Source organism: Mytilus edulis, chromosome 7 (assembly GCF_963676685.1).
Source record: "Mytilus edulis chromosome 7, xbMytEdul2.2, whole genome shotgun sequence".
Classification (NCBI taxonomy): domain Eukaryota; kingdom Metazoa; phylum Mollusca; class Bivalvia; order Mytilida; family Mytilidae; genus Mytilus; species Mytilus edulis.
This window is the reverse complement of record NC_092350.1, coordinates 56,649,212-56,656,555: the sequence shown is the minus strand read 5'-3', so window position 1 is coordinate 56,656,555 and position 7,344 is coordinate 56,649,212.

Below are 7,344 nucleotides of genomic sequence, written 5' to 3'. Positions count from 1 at the left end.
ACATCGCTGATATATCATAGTATCTTACAAGCCATGTACATGTGTCAATATTTACAATATTTCAAATGCATTCAAAGTCATCAAAAATTCTCATTGAACAGAAAAACAAACCTGTCATTCTTCTTTAAGTAGGGACAACGAGAGGTAGCTATAAGAATTCTCAATGCATTGTGTGTTCTTCTTTCTTCTTATAACTCGACTATCGAGTTCAAGATGAAATGTCTGACATCAAATACATCATATGTTGTTTTTTTGTAATTTTGGTAAAATGAATTACCCCGAAAAACGAAGAAATATGGCCACTATCGAAATAAACGTACCTCAAGTTTAAAATATAACCCGATTCTTTAAAATAAAAAGATTGACGACGCCAAAATTGAACATGCCAGGCGGAGAACGCTTTTTGTTTTGGGTTTGTAATGCAGACTCTTTGAATGAGTCTTCTGTAGTATTAAATTATAATCCTGATACCTCTGATAACAATTTGACTCCATGTGCTGCACTTTATCTAAGTCTTCTAATTTCAATAAAAGTTAAAAAGGAACCAAAATCATGTAATTTTGTTTTTCAAAGGTCAGAGGCTCCTGACTTGGATTATAATTCTGAAACCCTGGATAACTATTGGGACAGGCGCAAACATGCGACGGGGTTAAACAAGTTTATGAAATCTCAACCCTCCCCCTATACCTCTAGACAATGTAGAAAAGTAAACGCATAACAATACGCACATTAAAATTCAGTTCGAAAGAAGTCTGAGTCTGATATCAGACTACTAGCAGTTAACAGACATGCCAGCTCCAGCTTCAATTAAACTGATTGAAAGATTATGTCTTCATCATATGAACTTTTTAGTCCTGATAAAATTTGCACTTTTCAAAAATTGTGCACTATTAATGTTCGTTAGAATTTTAAAAAATACCTGGCATGAGTAAGGTTTTATCTTGGCCAGTACTATAGACAAAATTGCACATAACATTTCATTGCATATTAGAAAATAACCATCACTGGAAGTTAATCAATTTCCCCTTTATTTAACCTATTTACAAGCTTTAGTAATCATGCATGCTTCCAAAATAGTGTACAAGAACATCAAATAAGAATATAATGGTGCTTTGAAACACCCAAGATATATGTTTATGACTTTTTTTTTTTTATTGCAATGAGATGTAGAATTAATTTCTAACAACTGTCAAACGCGCGAGGGAATATTTTTTTCTCGACCCTTTTTCGTATGCAACTGAATATGTGACGTACTATAATTTGGTGGTGCTACACCTAAATGTAGTCTCAGCTGCAGGCAACACAAATTTAATTTGATATTTCAAATGACTGTATTTCATTTATATATCTGTGTTATTATAGATTCTGTCGGAGGTTGGCACACATCATTAAATGGTTGTTATTTCAAGTAAAGTACCTTGAAGTTTTGAAATACTAAGGCTTATCCACCTCAGAAATAGATTACCCTATCTGTATTTTGCAAAACTTTTCGGTATTTTGGGTCTCAATGCTCTTCAACTTCATGCTTTTTTTGGCCTTTTAAACATTTTTTGATTCGAGTGTCACTGATGAGTCTTTAGTAGACGAAACGCACGTCTGACGTTAATATAAAATGTTAATGCTAGTATCTTTGATGAGTGTATTTGTCTACAAAAGATTACTACGGAGACGTTCGAGTCACAAATAGAACAAAGGTATATTTATATTTAATACCATATGCAATGAATTCTGTACGTACAAAAAAGATAAAATGCACATAAGACATTTACAATATTAGAGTTAAAAACTGTTACTCTCGGTGTTTCTCTTGGTTTCAGTGCAGCAAAGTTCGGTCAAAATGTGAGCTGTTAGTCTATTGCTATGTGCAGAGAGCGTGTCACGTTACGAATCATTGCCTAAACTCTTTAAGATGTCCGAGGGTAGCAAGGATAAATTTCAGTCTATATTCAATTTACCCTAATTGCTAAGAGTCTCTATATTCCCACTCTTCATCGTGGTCGATTCCCTTCTGCAGGAACTACCAATTGCACTAATTGTGTATTTAACGTGTATTTAACACGCATTCCGTATTAGGATTTATTGCATTTAATTGATATTTATGTAAGGTTTGTGACGAAACAATGTGATAATTTAGTAAAGACAATAAAAATAGAAAAAAAATTACACAAGAGCCAAGAAATATTATCAGTGTGTGGCAGTGAACAGTTTTCTCTTTGTTTAAGTTATATGCAATCTATTTGCCATTTATAGTTTATCTAATGGTGACAAAAGGCAAATATTCCAGCAGTAGACAATTTTATCGGAAGTCAAACAGGCGAAATAAGAGGGTACGAATACACGGGTTTTATCTTATTATCAGCAGATTAAGTAATTGCCTCCTACTATTTCTGAAACGGTATAATTAAGTACTGCTTTATTCGTGCCTAGGTAATCTTACGTCTGGTATGCTTGGATTAAATAATGCAGCACAAAAAAGTATCATAGAATCAACGTTAAAATAATAATTACAGTTTGAACGACAATATTCCTCTACCGTCAATTAGTAGTTGGTAGCTAGCCGTCATAACACGTTTGCTTTAAATAAATAAGTTCATATAAGGTCGTAAAATGCAATTTTGCATCTTTTGGATATTGTTATTCAGGGCAATTTAAAGCTTACTAAGTGGTTTGGGTTTCCTTCGTTTTTAAGGGCAGTACGGTGACTTGTTGTTAATTTCATTCTTGCCTTTTGTCAAATTAGCAAGCATGTATTAATTTTCAAATTGTCATTACAGTGTGGATCTTTATGAAGACAAAAAGACCAGAAAAAACATGTCAATATCTTTCTGATGTCTTTTGGGTCCCAAGGACATTCGAACCCTCGACTCTACATCAAGACCAGTACAGAAACGACAACTCAATAACACTATAATCCTTGTTTTCATTTTTAAAAAAAGGCTGGTAGTAGGAAAATAATACATATTTTCTGTTTTAAATATATAAATAACTTATGATCCTCAAAATCCATTATATTCTACGTATATTTGACTGAGAAAGGTGAATATCAAACCTGCTGAAAGCAAATAGTTGCATATTGAATAACTAAATTATCATGCGTATTGTGCACGGTAGCCTTAGTCAAGACATTGTCTTACAAAGTTGCATACTTGCACTAAAGCTGAGTTTAACAAAAAATACTTTATTAAAAGAAAAGCAAAATATACCAAAGGGACATTCAAACTCATATATGATATTTCAAGCTTAACATAAGGGAGACATATTTTCTATAACGTTCGAAAGTTAACATCTTCTTCAGTCATTTAATCATAACTGAAAAATGTGTCATTTTAAAGAATAAAGAAATGACTTTCCTGTTTTATTTGCAACAATAAACATATTTCTTTCCTTACTGTAATGAATCGACCATGGTTCGGAGAGGCCATCATTTTTTAGATAACAGTTCATGGTGTTGGTGTCCGTCGGTAGACATTTTTATTGAATTGTTTGACTAACGTCCTGCTACGTAAACATTACTATAGTTATCTACAGAGATGCCTTCGGGTGTCTTCAAAACGCTTGTATTTTCGAAAGTCCATATTATTTTACCTTGTAGATCATAACATTTGACCACAGGTACTTGCGGACAGGATACCCTTTGGGTGCCCCTGAGTGGGAATATCCAGAATGACCCCCCCCCCCCCCCCATGTAGTTTAATTTTGATTATTTTTTTATTAAACGTTTATTTAAATTGTTTTCGCTGGGAATATATGTCGAAGTTACTGACAAACAGCATTTGAGATTTTTGCCAATCGACTCATATGTATATAGAGAGAAGCTAAGTCACTCTAGTTTTGTTTACTTGAGGAACCAATATGTTATCACCTTAAAAACAATATTAATAAACGATCCTATCTTTCATGTCACTTGTAATAAGAACATATAGTCTTCATTGCATTGTATCATATCCTTAAATAATTTCGCAGATTGCTGACCGAACAACAATCTCAAAAATATTAGGCAAAGACGTTGAATAACAATTATCATGCTGTTCATGTCCACTCGCATTAATTTTTTATTATAGATTTATGCATACGACTTCCTTCATACTATAGGGTGCAATCAACAGTTTATTCTATGACGTCATATTTTGAGGGACCATTTATAATTGACCCTTAGTGGTGTTGATGTTAATAGAGATACTTGTATAAAACTAGATATCATTAGAATCAGAATTTTCTCTAGTTTATAATGAAATAAAAATAAATTGTACTTTTAATAGTACCAAAAAGTTTTATTCAGAGAAAATGGGAAAAAAATTGCCTAATCTATGCATAAAAAACATGAAATCAGGCCATGTGCACACCCATGCAGACATGATACATGCACATTTTTCATAATCAAAACTGTATGAATTTCATAGGTTTTTACCTGGTCTTTCTAAATATTTATGCTTCAGGGTACGTTCGCCTGCTCCGAAAAGAGCTACAGTGGGTGCAAATAAGTTTTGCACTTTTCACTGCCAAAAAAAACAGGATGTTTACAGTTTGTCTCCCCTCAAAACATGTGTATTTAATCTAATTTTTTAAAATTATTTTATTCATTCAACCTGTTTTAATTGAAGGTAATTAACTTATTTTTACAATCAAATACAAAAAACATGATATTTTTTTACCAATTATGTTGATAAAAAGGGACTTCCCTCCATGTCTATTTTAAGTCGGGGAATAACCCCTAGTTTTTTATACGAAACTGTTTATAGCACCCATAGAACAACTATCGCAACATTTAACGTTTGTAAACAAACAAGATGTATTAATTAAGTACAAATCATTTATACATATTATGTGAAACTCATTAATGTTACCTGGTAATTTCAGTGATTATCTCAAAGGGCGTTCAGGAAAGTAAATACACAACTGATCACATGACGTGAGATGATAATCAATGAATGACTTCCATAATGATAGACTAGTATGACATGTATTAATCAAAATCATTTAACGTGGAAGCTTTTGTTTGCAGTCTATGGACGAAGCGTATCGATAAAAACTTTTCTTATATCACATGGCGATATTGTCTAATATCAATTGTAAATATGCAGACATTCAATGCGGAAAATGTTGTTTTCGGCAACGAAAAAGTAAGAAAATACAAGCTTTAAAACTTATTGTTCAAATATAAACAAACAATTGAGTCTAAATATACATTCAGAAGTTAGTAGGAAGCTAAAGTTTAGTTCCGTGTAAAATTTGAAGTGCTGTGTTTTTCTTATATAGTTTTACATAAATAAACATATGCTATTATTCCTTATATCAATGCGATACTTTTAAAATATCATAGCGGTTTTTTTGTTGTACTTATTAAATTTTAAAATATTAGACTGCTGCACCCATATTTTGACAATTGCACCTATTATGTCTGTTTTGTTCAAGCATCGTTGTAAATATGACAGAATTTGAGGAGACTGATATACACGTCAGATGTTAAGCGCTATAAAACCAGGTTCAATCCACCATTTTCAAAATTTGAAAAATGCCAGAACCGAGTCAGAAATATGACAGTTGTTATCCATTCGTTTGGTGTGTTTTATCATTTGATTTTACCATTTGATAACGGACTTTCTGTTTTGAATTTTCCATGGAGTTCAGTATTTTTGTGATTTTACTTCTTTGTAGTATTGTATGTAAATAAACAGTTTTAGTGTTGTGCCGTTTGTTTTCTCTTATTTTTGAGATATTAAGATAAGACTTGGCACGGTACTTGTTTATCCCAATTTCATGTATTTGGTTTAGATGTTATATGTGTTATTCTCGTGGGATTTTGTCTGATGCTTGGTCCGTGTCTGTGTGTGTTTCGTTTCGGTGTTGAGTTGTTGTTCTCCTCTTATATTTAATGCGTTTCCCTCGGTATTGGTTTGTTACCCGGATTTTGTTTTTTGTCCATGGATTTATGAACAGCGGTATACTACTGTTGCCTTTATTTAAGACCATTGCTTCAATTCAAATTGTTTTTGGTAATATCTTACAAATTTCTCAATTGGTTTTAAAAGCACAGCTAATCAAAAAAAGGTTTAATAAATAATGTCGTAATCAAATAGCCAAGTACAAAAATGATTGTTCACATATATAACATTTAACAAATTTTATAATGAATGCACCGAAATAATATATATCCGATATGTGTCACCGGGGAAAACTGGATGACTTTTAGGGTCGTGTAACAAGAGCCTGACTAAATGGCCTCTTGTTACTGAAACTTTATGGTGCACCTGATCATACAAACGAACGATTGCTGTGAATAGCAATGAGAACTCTGACACTGGACCTCTGGTGAAAACTAACTCTTGAGACTCTGGAGCGATGAATAAACCAATAATACAGCGAGGAATACTAATACTTTTTATTACAGATGGACTGTGTTCAGTGCATAGTCCTTAGACCAAATCTTGGTTATAAAAATTATAAACAAGTATTTATACACAATTAAATTGACAAGTATAGACATAACAAATAACAATTAATTTGAGTAATATTGTTAAAAAAAGAGGGAACGAAAGTTAACTGACATAGATTTAACTATTTTTAGAACTTGAAGAATAGATATTAAATGATAATCTGATTATAACAATTAAGAACATACATCATGAATAAGGTGAAATATCACTAATTAGCTAACAGAGGATAACATGTCACTCATGTCCAAACTGAGAATTATATACTGTACATATCAAAGCATGTTGATTTTAAGTCCTTGATACGGAATGTAAATAGACACGAAATTATAAAATATAATGAATTATAAAATACAGAGAATTAAAGTCTAAAATATCAAAATTGAGATTTTTATATTTAAGTCCAAAATAAAAACTGAAGCTGCTTTTTCCTTGGTCACATGTGCTGGAAACGCACGCATGAAAGACTTTCTTTATTGATAACAATGAAACTTACTTGTGACAAGGATGAATCATACTGTCTTCGTTCAGATTGATTCGACAAAATATGACCTGTACTTTTGAGTCTCCCTTTTTTATACAAATTAGACCGTTGGTCTTCCTGTTTGAATGGTTTAACACTAGTGATGTTTTTGTTCCTATATAGCGTGGTGTTCGTTGTGAGCCACGGCTCCGTTTTTCAGGCCCTACTTTGATCTATAATGGTTTACCTATTACTTTAATGGAAAGTTGTCTCATTCGAACTCATGCACCATCTTCTTATATCTGTAAATGTTTCAAATTTCCCCTTCTTAATAACTGATTTCCAGTCCTCCAACTGAACGATCTAAATTTATAAATATAAAAAAGGTATATACACATTTCTAACGTCAAAAGACATTTACATATTATTTATTTGTGTTCTTAACAAAAA